The following is a 16,182-nucleotide window of genomic DNA, read 5'->3' on the forward strand; positions in this document are numbered from 1 at the left end:
CTATTGCTTTGTAGTACAGTTTAAAGTTGGGGAAAGTAATGCCTCCCATTTTCCTTTTCCCTAGGAGTGTTTTAGCTATTCGAGGGTGTTTATTGTTCCAGATGAACTTCATAAGTGTTTGATCCACTTCTTTGAAGAATTTCATGGGTATTTTTAAGGGGATCACATTAAATCTGTATAATGCTTTGGGGAGTATTGCCATTTTAATGATGTTAATCCTGCCAATCCATGAGCAGGGTATGTGTTTCTATTTCCGTGTGTCCTCTCTTATTTCTTGGAGCAGGGCTTTATAGTTTTCTTTGTATAGGTCCTTCACATCTTTGGTCAAGTTGACTCCAAGATATTTGAGTTTGTGTGGCACTATTGTGAATGGGATTGCCTTCTTGACTTCCTTCTCTTCCTTATCATTATTGGTGTATAAAAAGGCCATTGATTTCTGTGTGTTAATTTTGTAGCCTTCCACCTTGCTATATGAGTTTATTGTTTCTAGAAGCTTTTTGGTAGAGTCTTTGGGGTTTTCTAAGTAGAGTATCAAGTCGTCTGGATACAATGAGAGCTTGACTTCTTCCTTTCGTATCTGGATTCCCTTTATATCTTTTTCTTGCCTGATCGCTATAGCAAGAACTTCCAGTACTATGTTGAAGAGGAGTGGTGAGAGTGGACAGCCTTGTCTTGTGCAAGACTTTAGAGGAAAGGCTTTTAGTTTTTCTCTACAGAGGATAATATTTGCCATTGGCTTGTAGTAGATGGCTTCAACTAGATTGAGAAAAGTTCCTTCCATTCCCATCTTGCTGAGAGTTTTGATCAAGAATGGGTGTTGGAACTTATCAAATGCTTTCTCTGCGTCTATTGATATGATCATGTGATTTTTCTTTTTCTTTTTGTTGATGTTGTGTATGATGTTGATAGATTTACGGATATTAAATCATCCTTTCATTCCTGGGATGAAACCTACTTGGTCATAGTGTATGATATTTTTGATGATGCATTGTATCCTATTTGCCAGGATTTTGTTAAAAAATCTTTGCATCAGCATTCATCAGGGATATTGGTCTATAATTTTATTTTTTGGCAGCATCTCTGTCTGGTTTTGGTATCAAGGTGATGTTGGCTTCATAAAAACTGTTTGGGAGTGTTCCTGTTTTTTAAATTTCATGGAAGAGCCTGGCTAGGATTGGTAGTAGCTCCTCTTGAAAGATTTGAAAAAATTCATTAGGAAATCCATCTGGGCCTGGGTTTTTTTTTTTTTTTTTTTTTTTGGCAGATGTTTGATTACAGTTTCAATTTCCTCAGTAGTGATGGGGGTGTTTAGATATGCTACATCCTCCTTACTTAAATGTGAATGGTTATAAGTGTCCAAGAATTTTTCCATTTCTTCTAGGTTCTCATGTTTTGTAGCATAAAGTTTCTCAAAGTAGTCTCTGATTACCCTTTGGTTCTCTGCAATATCTGTCGTGATCTCCCCCTTTTTATTTCTAATATGGGTTATCAGATTTCTCTCTCTTTCTTTCTTTGTGAGTTTTGCCAATGGTCTATCAATCTTGTTTATTTTTTCAAAGAACCAACTTCTGCTTTTGTTGATCTTTCGGATTGTTTTTGGGTTTCCACTTCATTTAGTTCTGCTTTCAGCTTTATTATTTCCTTCTGTCTCCCTATTTTTGGTTTCTTTTGTTGGTCATTTTCTAATTTTTTTGAGCTGTGTCATTAAGTTATTCAGGTATGCCTCTTCTTCCTTCCTGATGTGTGCTTGTAGAGCTATAAATTTTCCTCTCAGGACTGCTTTTGCTGTGTCTCATAGATTCTGGCAGTTTGTGTCTTCATTATCATTTGTTTCAGGAAAGTTTTGATTTCCTTTTTGATTTCATCTCGGACCCACTAACCAGTGGCACCCAGTAGCAGGGTGTCTAATTTCCAATTGTTAAAGTTTTTCTTCTGTGTGGCTCTGTAGTTCACATCTAATTTCAGAGCCTTGTGGTTAGCAAAGGTAGCCTGCAAAATTTCTATCCTCTTGATTTTATGGAGGTATGTTTTATGTGTCAGCATGTAGTCTATCCTGGAGAATGACCCATGTACATTGGAGAAGAATGTGTATCCAGTTTTTTGGGGGGATGGAGTGTCCTATGTATATCTACTAGTCCTCTTTCTTCCATTACTCTTTTCAGGGCTAGTTTGTTTTTGTTGTGTTTCAGTCTGGTTGACCTCTCAAGTGTTGACAATGCAGTGTTGAGGTCTCCCACAATTATTTTGTTGTTATTGATATTATTTTTCAGATTTGTCAACATTTTTATTAAATATTTTTCTGGCCCCTTATTTGGTGCATATATGTTTAGGAGAGTGATTTCTTCCTGTTTTATGTATCCCTTGATTAATACAAAATGTCCATCTTTGTCCCTTATTATGTTATTATTTATTTCTTCTTTCAGACTTGTCAGTAATTGTATTAGATAATTTACTGGTCTCTTATTGGGTGCACATATGTTTAATAGTCTGATTTCTTCTTGTCACAATTTTCCCTTGATTAGTACATAGTGTCCATCTTTGTCCCTTACTACTTTTCTGAATATAAAGTTGGTGTCGTCAGATATTAATATGGCCACCCCAGATTTTTTGAGGGTGTTGTTTGCTTGGGTGATTTTCTTCCAGCCTTTGATTTTGAGTCTATGTTTGTTCTAACTATTCAGATGTGTTTTTTGTAGGCAGCAGAAGGTTGGATTCATCTTTTTGACCCATTTTGCCACTCTGTGTCTTTTAATTGGTGAATTTAGTCCATTGACCTTGAGGGAGATGATTGTCATAGGATTTAATGTTATCTTTGTGATAAGTTTGCTGTGTTTGTTGGTCTCTCTTGTCTTAGAGTAGACCTGTCAGTTTTTCCTTAAGGCTCGTTTATCATCTGTGAAGTTTCTGAGCTGTTGTTTATCCACGAAGCTATGTATTCTTCCTTCAAACCTGAATGTGAGTCAGGCTGGGTGCAGTATTCTCTGTGAGGCATTCATTTCATTCAGTCTTGTCACAATATCCCACCACTGTCTTCTGGCCTTGAGAGTTTCTTGTGACATGTCTGTGGTAAGTCTTAATGACGCTTTTTTGAATGTAATTTTCCTTTTTGATCTTGCTGCTTTCAGTATTCTATCTCTATCTGTGGGATTTGTCATTGTAATGAGGATGTGTCTTTGGGTGTTTTTCTTTGGGTCTCTTTTAGCTGTTACTCTTTGGGCATGCAGGATTTGATTGCATGCAGTCTTTAACTCTGGGAGTATCTCTTTGATGATATCTTTGACAGTTGATTCTTCCTGGAGATCTCCTACCTGGGTCTCTGGGACTCCAATTATTCTTATGTTGTTTCTGTTGAGTTTATCAAAGACTTCTATTTTCATCTGTTTGCATTCCTTGAGTACTTTTTCCATTGCCTGATTGTTTGTCTTAAGGTTCTTTTCCCATTTCTTCTGTTATGTTGAGTTTTTCTGCATCACATCTCTCTCAGCTGCTGATACCCTGCTGTCGAGGCCATCCACTGAGGTTTTCAGTTGAGCTACTGTGTTTTTCAGATCTGCTATTTCAGTTTGGAGTTTTCTGATTTCTGTCTTTGTGTCTGTTCAGATCGATCTATGCTTTATTTGAGTTCTACAAACACCTTCCATATTGCTATTTTAAGTTCCTTATCTGAGAGGTTAATCAGGTGGTTGGAATTTATTAGGTCATCCGAGCTTTCATATTCATTTTCTGTGCGTGGTGTTTGCCTGCGAGGTTTCCCAATTGTCACGCTTGTAGTGTGGTTTTTCCTGTGTGTTGTAATGGGGTTCATTGGTTAGAAAGAGTGCACAACCGTGAAGTGAAGCGAAGTGGCCACGCTCTTCTGCTGCCTCTAGTTGACAGTTTTTGGGCGTGTGCTCCCTAGGCCTCTGAGGAGACCTTTAGGAATTCAGAAACACAGACAGACAGGCACAGGCAGGAGAAGTTTCCCTTGAAGTCCTCAGAGTGAACAAAGGCACAGCAGGGCGGATCCTCCACAGGCCAGAGAGTTCAGCTTATTGGAAGGTGACCCCCCACAGCTAGAATGTACTTACTGGGCAGCTTCAAAATGCAGTTTTTTTTGTGCGCTCCCTAGGCCTCTGAGGAGACCTTCAGGGATTCAGAAACACAGGCTGACAGACATCTATATCTATTGCAGCACTTAGCACAATAGCCAGGGGTATACCCAAATGTTCAATAGCACATGAATGGATAAGGAAATTGTGGTATATACACAAAGGAATACTATGCAGCTGCAAGAAAAGATGAAATCATGCAGTTTAATGCAATTTGGATGGAACTGGAAGCTATTAGATTATGTAATATAATCCAGAGGAAGGACAAATAGCTGATGATTTGACTCATTTGTGGTATAGAGATAAAACAGGGAATAGACAGTATCAAATAATGATAAACCCTTGGCCTTGGATTACCAAACTAATGAACAAACTGGGATAGAGACAGTGTCAGACAGTGGTGAAAAATCATGGACATTGTGTGGTGATGATGTGCAGTAAGTTTGTAGATCAGTACTATAAAGATTAACTTTATCATATCAAAATTACCTAAATGAAATTAAAAAATTAAAGAAAAACCAACTGGGGAACATTCTTCTGTGTCTCTGTATCTATCTTTTCCTTCCTCTCAAAGTGAGTAGAATGTTACCTGTTCTAAGAACTAGCCAACCATCTATCTGCTATAGCCATTCCATTTGTTGAGTCAAGAGTTCACATAAAAGCCATACTTCTTTCTCCTTGTTTATTAGGTGACCTGCTCTATTTTCACCAGTCCATTGGTTTAAAATGGTTGAAAATTACATGAATTCCTGAACTTTGGTCACAGCTAGCCTCTCTGTGTTTGTCAGGCTCTGCTCTTGTTTTAGTCATTCTTGTCAGTCATTTATGCTCCTTCTTCCCACTGCCTCAATAACTCTCCAGTTCATCAGTTTTCCCAAGCTCTGTTATCACATCTGCAGAGAACTGTTCCCTAACTCTTTCATAAAATAAACATGCTGTACTATCTTTTACTTTCCCCTATAAGCCTTTATTTCACAATCTGAAGGAATCTCATAATCTCTTTGAGGATTTATTCAGTCTCTGGCATGTGGGCTTTTCTAAGTTTTAAAGCTATAGTCTCAGTACCTACATTAGTGCCAGGCCCATAGTTGGCTACCAATAAATATTGTATGAATCTTTTAAATATATATATATTTATTTATATGGCATGTGGGTCACACCAACAATGCTCAAATGCTACATTCAGCTATGTGTTTGAGAGACAAAGATATGTTGGGGATCACACTGGGGCCAGCTGCAAGCAAGGCAAGTGTCTTAACTTCCATATTCTCTCTTTCCTATCCCATAATTATTTTTTTGTATTTAACTCAATTACTCCCAATGACACCTTGAGAGTCATTCTAACCTTTTTCTGACTCCAGGTAACATCCTCTCTCCCAACAATGTTTTTTACACCCTTTAGAGTTTGCTGCCCCAGTGTCTCTTATGTTCTTCACCTTTGCTACACTCAAAGTCACTGCCTCAGATCTTTGTCATCTTCTAACAGTTACAGTGCAACAAGCTTTGGTACTGGTCTTTTCCCAAAAGAGAGCTTCTTAAAGAATAAACTTAATCATGTATCTTCTGCTAAAAAAAAAGCTTTCCATAACACTTCCTCATTTAATGAAGAAATTCAGAACTCCTTAGCCTGATTTGAGCTGGAGTTGATGGTCTTTATGTATACCCAAATCCTTTCAGGTCACTGCTCTTTCCTTTACAACCTATGCTCATAAGCTCATATTTAAAGGACTTGCAATTCCAAGACTCATTTGCTTACTCTGTTCTTGCTACTTAAGTGCTTTTCCCCTTTTCTTTTTCTTTTTACTTATTTGCTTTTCGGAATACACTAGGTTCTGTGTTCTTTGTCTTCTCTAGGACCATATGATAGGAATAGATCCAGACTTTCCAACATACAAAGCATGCACCCAGTCCTGTTGTATGATCTCTCTGAAAGTTATCCTTTTATTTGTTTGTTTGCTTAATTTGGGTCACATTTAGTAGTGCTCAGAATTTACCCCTGCCTCTGCTCTCAGAGATTATTCCAGGCATTGCTCATGGGCAGTATGTGATGCCAGAAATTGATCCCAGGTTGGCCTTTTGCAAGGCAATCACCCTACCTGCTATATTATGACTAATTGCTACTTAGTCCATAAGAGGTGAAGTCAAATATGTGAGTTACAGATTTCTGTAAGAAGGAAGTATTTTTTTCCTTTGTACTCTCAAAACTTTTATTGCTTTCTTTCTTAAACATGATCACTTTTTTAATTACATTTATATATTTTAATTAAATTATATACTATATTACATATTTCATTTAAAGAGTCACTTATTTAATCATTCAAAAGTAAATTCTTGTTGATAAAGTAAGGTATGCTGAGTACCAGAAGTATAAGATATAAGACAGACAAAGCATTTTTGATGCTAGACAGTACAGTGGTTACTGAGTGCAAAAAGGTGCGACTCCCCTGAACCCCTCAAACTGCTCTCAAATAACAAAGGGGAGATAGATAATAAAAATAAATAAGTAAAATAATCAATGTGGTTAGACAATGGTTAGTGAAATGTTATCAGAGAATTCTGGAAAGAGGTGTAAGGAGAGTGCTCTGGTCGAGGAGTTATAATAGCAAATACATGGCAGCCAAGAAGGCTTATGACAACAGCATCTGCATAATAAACTAAAGAATGTGAGGTGAGGAATGAGCCACCTGGACCTCTGAAGGACAAATTACTGGAGCTGAGGCAATAGCAAGTGAAGACTCATGAAAATGAGAGTGAATGTATGGTCTCCTGCAGACAGAGCAAAACCAGTGTGCTTGGAACACAGTAAGCAAGAGAAAGAGAAGCAGGATCATAGGAGAAGGGATGGAGGGAGACAAGAAGAGAAGCAAAGTGTGATTTGACCCCATGCCTGAACAGAATCCCTCCTGATGTGTAGATAAAGGACTAGGGAAGATTATAGAGACCAGAAGGAGAGTCTGCAATGATCTGGGCAGAAACTCTTGCGGCTTGGACCAGGATATAGTCTCCATTAGATTGGGAGCTAAGACTCAATTCAATTTGTGTTTTAATCCCCAGTCTACTAGCCCTACCTCAACATGCAACACAGCCTTAACTCAAAGGCATGGGAATAAATGAAAGAACTAAGTTAAATTGTCCAATCAAGAAACTAGAGCTCATCAACTGTTTGTTTATTTTAGAGCTGGATTTTACAGGATTTTGTTTCCAGTGGGCAAGCCTTGTTTTCAGTTATTCCTAATTGAATGGCCTAAAGGCCACAGTCTGAGTATAGTGTGTGTGGGTGTTTGTAGGAGGGCCAGTGCAATTAAGATATGATTGTGAAATTGTCTTTTGTGCACTACCTTTGGATATTTGAAACACGTTTTTCAAAAGAAGAGAAAAGGATGGGTTTCTCTAAAATAGGTTGCCCTCGGTCATTAAGCACCCCAAGGTTCCAGGCCCTTTTGAGAAAGCAGTCCACATTTGCTAGAAGGCAAAGTCAGGCCTCCAGACATTGAGCTTCATCTTTCCAGTTCTAATCTAAAGATCAGAAAAGGGAAAATATAAAAACACTTAGAAAATGATTCCAAACCACATTTGAATCATCTAGTTCATCCAACGGATGTATAAACATGGGAATAGATGTTTTTAAAATGGAAAATACATGGGAGATGTGGGGCTTGGGTGGTAATTTCTTAAACTCACTGCTAAATTAGGTAATTCTAATGGCCTTCCAGACTTGGAAGGTTGCAATGAGCAAAGTTCCTACAATGCTCTCGCTTGCCAGGGTGGTGCTCAAGAATTGTTAGTATCATTCTACCTTTTCCCTAAAAATTTCTATGGCTATTTGCTGAAACCCCAGATATTCTTGACCCACGGTATATCAATATCACATTTCTCGTCTGGTACTAAGCAGGCCAGAGGCATGATGATTCTGCACTCCTTCATATCAACATCAAACATTGATGCTTGTCTTAATGTTAATTTCTTCAATATTTAAGTTATTTTTATTTCAGGCAAGATGAATCTATTTTCATAGAACTTCTTTGTTGTTGTTATGAGACGAAACAAAAAGTATACATATATTTGTCTGTATATGTGTGAATATGTGTATGTTTTGTGTGTTAGTGGTCAAACCCAGGGCTACAAAACATGTGCTCAAGCACAGAGTTACATCCTTGGCCCAGTAAAAAAAAATGTTCCTAACCCACAAAATTCATTTACTTCTCATCTGATTTAAACAGAAGTGAAAACATGTCTGTGTGTCTTTCAAAGAAGTGTGGGGCTTCTGACACTGAACCTAATGATCAAATCATGAAAAGTATCAAGAACACTTAAATGCATCTTAAATGGAAAGAAGACAGTCTGGGAAATCTACATACTATACCATCTTAGCAACATGACACTTTGGAAAAGGTAAAACTAAAGGGACCATAAAAAGTTGATGATTACAGAAGTGGAAGGGGGAACGTAATAAATAGGCAGAAAACACCAAAGATTTCCAGAGTAGTGAAAATTCTCGGTACTTAAAAGAATAGATATATGTCACTATATACTTGTTCAAATACATAGAATGAACAAAACCAGGAGACTTCTAATTCATTTTGGTTGATAATGATGTGTCAGATTTAGGCCTTTGCTTATGGGGGGGCAAGCAGGCAAGACTCTGACAAGATGTTTTTCTTGAAACCTATTTTAAACACAGAAGGTAGAAGCCAGGAGCCTTATGACAAACCCCTAGGCTGAAAGAGGGAGAGAGAAGTAGGTTTAGGATCAAGATAAAGTCATATAGAGAGGGCCAGGTACAGGCAAGAATAAGGATAAAACCATCTGGGGGAAATGAAGCCCAAGTTTGTAGAAAACCAGCAGTAAATGGCAAGAGTAGAAGCAGTTCAACTGTCCACATATCCACAACTGCCAGCCCCCTCACTCGGGGTGGGTTTTTTTTTTTACCCACAGCTAACTACCAGCCAATGACAGTTAGGTAGGGGCCTTTTTACAGGGGAAGACCCCTTTTATGGCTACTACTGGGGTGTTACAGTAATGTAGGGTAAGAATGAGGTGTCAATGTAGATTCATCTTACAATGGTAAAACATTCTGGCGGGAGATTAGAAGGGACTCTGTGTACTTAAAGGGATAAACTATATCAAAAATCTTTGTAGTTTCCTCTCAACTTTATTGTAAACCAAAGAAAACTGCTCTTAAAAAATAAGTCTTATAAAAACATTAGTCGCTGTTAACAGCCCCATCTCCTATAAGTCAGTATACTCCTTTATCTCCAACTTCCTTCTTCTGCTCTGCTTGTCTTCTCATGATCACTATATAATAAAATGTATTTATCATATGTAATCTATCTAAAGTTGCTAATTTTACATACAAGAAATTGGGATATATTTTATAATTATGGCAACTAGAAGTGTTCTTTCCATCTTTCTTTAGCCAAATAGGCCTAAGAGATAGCAAAAGGGTAAAGGCACTTGTTTCGCATACAGCTGACCTGTATACAGTTTGATCCTGAACACTGCCTATGGCCCCAAAGCATTGGTTAAGAATGACTCCTGAAAAACAAAACAAAACAAACAATCAAAAAAGAATGACCCCTGTGCACAGAATCAGAAGTTGAACACAACCAGGTGTGACTCCCCAAAACAAACAAATAAACAAAAACAACCAACTAAATAAACAAAGAAAAGACTTCATTTCTTTGGTGGCATAAAAAAAGATAGAGAAAGGTCTTCCAACATTGTCATCTTAGAAATGATAAACTACAGTGTTATGCTGCTGTTTCATGTTTTATTTTCTCCTGTAGAATATCAGTTTCCCAGAGCAGGGATCTTTATTTTGTTCCCTGCTATATCCTAAGTATCTAGAATGGTGCCTCGCATGGAACAGACCCTCAGCAAAACCTTGTTAAATGAGTTCATGAATTCATGAGTGAATGAATATTTGCCATGTTTGTTGTTAATTGACTGTTGATAACGAAACTAAGAAGCTGAAATGAAGACATCTTGGGCCTCCTCTCTGCTGTTCTGCTGCCTGGGATTTAGTTCCTCTCCACCATTGTTCCCTGAGGGCCTTGCCTTCTTTAGAGGTGAGCGTACCACCCACAAAATCACCATAGCAAATGTTTAGGGTGGAAGTCCCCCCATAAAAATTTTTTTGGAGTTTCTTTTTCTAATGGATAGTAATTCCTTTATATCTAAAATCTCCCCGTTTTAATATGTGCCACAGGATACTATTGGAGACTAATGGAAATAATAGCAAACCAAACAATCCATATTACCTAGTTCTAGTAGAAACACAAAACTCAAAGGATACCATTTATACTATCTACTATGAATTCCTACTAACAAGTCCAAAGAGAAGGTGGGAAACTACATCTATATAATAAAAAACTACATCTATACAATAATTATACATAGTGAGGAAATACATCTGAGAACTATATACATATTCTTCTTAAGTCTTATGAAATGGTCTGAGGGGAGAATAAATTCTAGATAACATCTTCAGGCAGCAATATAGTCTTGTGGAATCTGAAAAAAATGGCTTGCAGTAATAATGGACCAGGAGATATGGCAATGAGAAGGTATGGAGCCAGTGCTTGTTCCCATGACAAAATGCTTCAAGAATGGAGAAACCCTGAATCTCTTAGGCCACGGGAATTTTTTTCCTTCCCCAATACTTGCTGTGCCTATACAAAAAAAAAAAAAAGTGGGGTAACACAAACCCTGCCACTGCAGCACCTTTTCTGGTGTTGTTTTGTTTTATTTTTTGTTTGTTTTCTGATATTATCTTCCTTCTCCTTTTTCTTCCACTTTTTTTTTTCTTTTCCACTTTTGTGGATATTATTAGGTGATTTTTTTTTTAGTAGTTGATTCCAAATTCTTTCTCCTCTTTTCCTTAACCTTTTAATCTCCAACAGAATAGCATAATTTGAATCATTCAGCCTCATAAATTGGGGGGGGGGAATGATACCAGGACCAGTCATATGAACATGTAGTGAAAATAAAAAAATGACCAGAGTGGAACACCAAACAGAATAGATACCCAACCTATAACAAGCTGTAAGGCAGCGACCATTTGCAGTAGGATTCTGGGGGGTAAGGGAATGAGATGTGGGAGACATGCTGGGAACGAGTGGAGGGAGGATAACATTGGTGGTGGAAATACCCTTCATTCATTGTCACTATGTATCGTAAATAATTCTATGTAAATGAACTTCAGTCACAATAAAAAAATTGTCTATCAAAAAAAAAATAATGGACCAGGAAATGTCTAAGAACCAAGTGTTTCTCAAAAGCAGAAACAAGTTGCATGTAACAGTCCATGATGAAGGGAAATGGAAGCAAAGGAGGCAGCCAAGAACACATAAGTAGTAATGGTGGCATCATCTTCTTTTTATGAGAAATAAAAGGCTATATACAAAAAGGAAAGGCATATACAACACTAGGGGTCTCAAACTCAATTTACCTGGGGGCCGCAGGAGGCAAAGTCGGGGTGATCCTTGAGTGCAAAGTCAGTAGTAAGCCTTGAACATTGGGGTGTGTGACCCAAACAACTAAAACAAAACAAAATAAAAAAAGATTCCTCTAGGGCAGGGACACAAAATGTTGTATGGAGGGCCGCAAATGGCCTGTGTGCAGCGAGTTTGAGACCCCTGACATAGACAGACATTATGTATAATATGGACAAACATTAAACAGAAATAAAGGTGGCCATAATGCATACACACATGCATAAATGGACAAAAAAAGATTGACTCATAGATCGCTTTTGGAAAACTGATTTAAGTAGAATGGGTCAAGGTGCTTCAAGATATAAAGCAGCACGCCAAGTGGACAAGTTTTTTAATTCATTGGAGTAATCAACATAGATGAAAAACTGCTGAAAAAGGCTTCATGGTTTAGAGCGTGCGTAGAATATTCTTAAAATAATCATAATGTTCAAGGCTAGACTCTAAGTAATATGGCAATGAGTACTGTAAAAAGAGTCTACACCTTGGAGCATTGTATCACATGTCTTTACCATACAGGTTTCTTTTCTGAAGTCAAACTGAGGACAATGGCATACTATATAGAAGAAAACTATCATGAATTAAAAATAAGTTGCAAAAATATACTAAGTGACTGAGCACTGTAGCAAGAATTCATGGCATTCAGATGCCTTACTCAAGGATATCTTGTGGAGAGAGACATTAGATCATACAATTAGGCATAATCAAATGAAAAATGAATAATTTAAAATATTGTTAAGACTATCAGAATGAGCACTATATTCAAATCCAATATCACTGTAATGCGAAACTAGATTATCCAAACTATATTTCCATAAATCACTGTGCATAAAAATAAAAGGTAATTATAAACAGAATAGAATATAAATTAAGAAACTAAAATATTATAATAGTGAGCACTGTATTGGGAGTCCATGTTTTCCCAATGCATTCTACAATTATTTCTGTGGATAAAAACATTAGAACATTATTATAGACATCAATAAAAAGCAGTTAGTTGAATACTGGTTACTCTAAACAGCTGTATCTGTTTCTGCAGGTCTCTTTGAAGTATAAAAATAAATACAGGCTTGGAGCCGGAGAAATGGCATGAAGTTAGAGCATTTGCCTTGCATGCAGAAGGATGGTGGTTCGAATCCTGCATCTCATATGGTCTCCATGTGCCTGCCAGGGATGATTTCTGAGCATAGAACCAGGTGTAAACCCTGTGCGCTGCCCGGTGTAACCCCCCCCAAAAAAAAGAATATAGGCTCATCAATATAACAATTAAAACTAGAAATAATTATAAATTAATAATATTAAAATTAGCATTTAAAATTATCCTACAATTAATTGCTTAAATTAATATATTTTTGTTTTAAATAAAGTATTCTATTTCCACACCAAAAAGGAGTTGGAGAGTTCTAAAACATCTTTTTTTTGGAGAAATTCTCTTTATTATCTGTATTTTTGTAGCAAATGCTATGAAGATAAATATCTATACAAACTGTATCAACTATGTCAACTTTTAAATAAAGATTATAAATCCTTTTCCATTTGAATGATGACTATTCCATTTTTCAACTCTATTTTCTAATAAATTTCTATTTAAAATTCTCAATTTACATGTTATAACTCTTAAAATTATTTTATATTTGAGTCTATAATAAGTGAGTCTGTCAATTATTTTAATTTATTTTTTTGAATATAATTTTTTTATTTAAACAACTTTATTACATACATGATTGTGCTTGGGTTTCAGTCATGTAAAGAACACCACCATCACCAGTGCAACATTCCCATCACCAGTGTCCCAAATCTCCCTCCTTCCCACCCGACCCCCGCCTGTACTCTAGACAGGCTTTCCATTTCCCTCGTACATTCTCATTATTAGGATAGTACAAAACGTAGTTTTTTCTCTAAGTAAACTCATCCCTATTTGTGGTGAGCTTCATGAGGTGATCTGTAACTTCCAGCTCTTTTTTCTTTGTGTCTGAAAGTTATTATTGCAAGAATGTCTTTCATTTTGTTAAAACCCATAGATGAGTGAGACCATTCTGCATCTCTCTCTCTCTCTCTCTCTCTCTCTCTCTCTCTCTCTCTCTCTCTCTGACTTATTTCACTCAGCATAACAGATTCCATGTACATCCATGTATAGGAAAATTTCATGACTTTATCTCTCCTGACAGCTGCATAATATTCCATTGTGTATATGTACCACAGTTTCTTTAGCCATTCATCTGTTGAAGGATATCTTGGCTGTTTCCAGAGTCTTGCTATGGTAAATAGTGCTGCAATGAATATAGGTGTAAGGAAGGGATTTTTGTATTTTGTGTGTGTGTGTGTGTGTGTGTGTGTGTGTTCCTAGGGTATATTCCTAAGAGTGGTATAGGTGGGTCATATGGGAGCTCGATTTTTCCATAAAGGTTGAACTAGATGGCATTCCCACCAGCAGTGGATAAGAGTTCCTTTCTCTTCACATCCCCGCCAACACTGCTTGTTCTCATTCTTTGTGATGTGCGCCAATCTCTGGGTGTGAGGTGGTACCTCATAGTTGTTTTGATTTGCATCTCCCTGATGATTAGTGATGTGGAGCATTTTTTCATGTGTCTTTTGGCCATTTGTATTTCTTCTTTGTCAAATTGTCTGTCCATTTCTTCTCCCCATTTTTTTGATGGGGTTAGATGTTTTTTTCTTGTAAAGTTCTGTCAGTGCCTTGTATATTTTGGAGATTAGCCCCTTATCTGATGGGTATTGGGTGAATAGTTTCTCCCACTCAGTGGGGGGGGGCTCTTGTATCCTGGGTGCTATTTCTTTTGAGGTGCAGAAGCTTCTCAGTTTAATATATTCCCATCTGTTAATCTCTGCTTTCACTTGCTTGGAGAGTGCAGTTTCCTCTTTGAAGATGCCTTTAGTCTCAATGGCCTGGAGTGTTTTGCCTATGTGTTGTTCTATATATCTTATGGTTTTGGGTCTGATATCGAGATCTTTCATCCATTTGGATTTAACCTTCGTACATGATGTTAGCTGGGGGTCTAAGTTCAATTGTTTGCAAGTGGCTAGCCAGTTTTGCCAACACCACTTGTTGAAGAGGCTTTCTTTGCTCCATTTAGGATTTCTTGCTTGCTTTTTTTTTTTTTTTTTTTTTTTGGTTTTTGGGCCACACCTGGCATTGCTCAGGGGTTTCCTGGCTGTCTGCTCAGAAATAGGCAGGCACGGGGGACCATATGGGACACCGGGATTCAAACCAACCACCTTTGGTCCTGGATCGGCTACTTGCAAGGCAAATGCCGCTGTGCTATCTCTCCGGGCCTAGGATTTCTTGCTCCTTTATCAAAAATTAGGTGATTGTATTTCTGGGGAACATTCTATGAGTATTCAAGCCTATTCAACTGATCTGAGGGCCTATCTTTTTTTCAATACCATACTGTTTTGATAACTATTGCTTTGTAGTACAGTTTAAAGTTGGAGAAAGTAATTCCTCCCATATTCTTTTTCCCAATGATTGCTTTAGCTATACTAGGGTGTTTATTGTTCCATATTAATTTCAAAAAGTGCCTGATCCATTTCTTTGAAGAATGTCATGGGTATCTTTAGAGGGATAGCATTAAATCTGTACAATTCTTTGGGGGAGTATTACCATTTTGATGATGTTAATCCTGCCAATCCATGAGCAGGGTATGTGCTTCCATATCCGCGTGTCCTCTCTTATTTCTTGGAGCAGAGTTTTATAGTTTTCTTTGTATAGGTCCTTCACATTTTTAGTCAAGTTGATTCCAAGATATTTGAGTTTGTGTGGCACTATTGTGAATGGGGTTGTTTTCTTAATGTCCATTTCTTCCTTATTACTATTGGTGTATAGAAAGCCATTGATTTTTGTGTGTTAATTTTATAGCCTTCCACCTTGCTATATGAGTCTATTGTTTCCAGAAACTTTTTCATAGAGTCTTTAGGGTTTTCTAGGTAGAGTATCATGTCATCGGCAAAGAGCGAGAGCTTGACTTCTTTGTTTCCTATCTGGATTCCCTTGATATCTTTTTCTTGCCTAATTGCTATAGCAAGTACTTCCAGTGCTATGCTGAATAGGAGTGGTGAGAGAGGACAGCCTTGTTTTGTGCCAGAATTTAGAGGAAAGGCTTTCAGTTTTTATCCATTGAGGGCAATATTTGCCTCTGGCTTGTGGTAGATGGCCTTAACTATATTGAGAAAGGTTCCTTCCATTCCAATCTTGCTGAGAGTTTTGATCAAGAATGGGTGTTGGACCTTATCAAATTCTTTCTCTGCATCTATTGATATGATCATGTGATTTCTATTTTTCTTGTTGTTGATGTTGTGTATTATGTTGATAGATTTACGGATGTTAAACCAGCCTTGCATTCCTGGGATGAAACCTACTTGATCTTAGTGGATGATCTTCTTAATGAGGCATTGAATCCTATTTACCAAAATTTTGTTGAGGATATTTGCATATATGTTTAGGAGAGTGATTTCTTCCTGCTGTACTTATCCCTTGACTAATACAAAATGTCCATCTTTGTCCCTTACTTTCCTAAGTATAAAGTTTGCATCATCTGATATTAGTATGGGCACTCCAGCTTTTTTTTATGGGTGTTGCTTGCTTG

Source organism: Suncus etruscus, chromosome 16 (genome assembly GCF_024139225.1).
Source record: "Suncus etruscus isolate mSunEtr1 chromosome 16, mSunEtr1.pri.cur, whole genome shotgun sequence".
In the NCBI taxonomy this organism is placed as follows: domain Eukaryota; kingdom Metazoa; phylum Chordata; class Mammalia; order Eulipotyphla; family Soricidae; genus Suncus; species Suncus etruscus.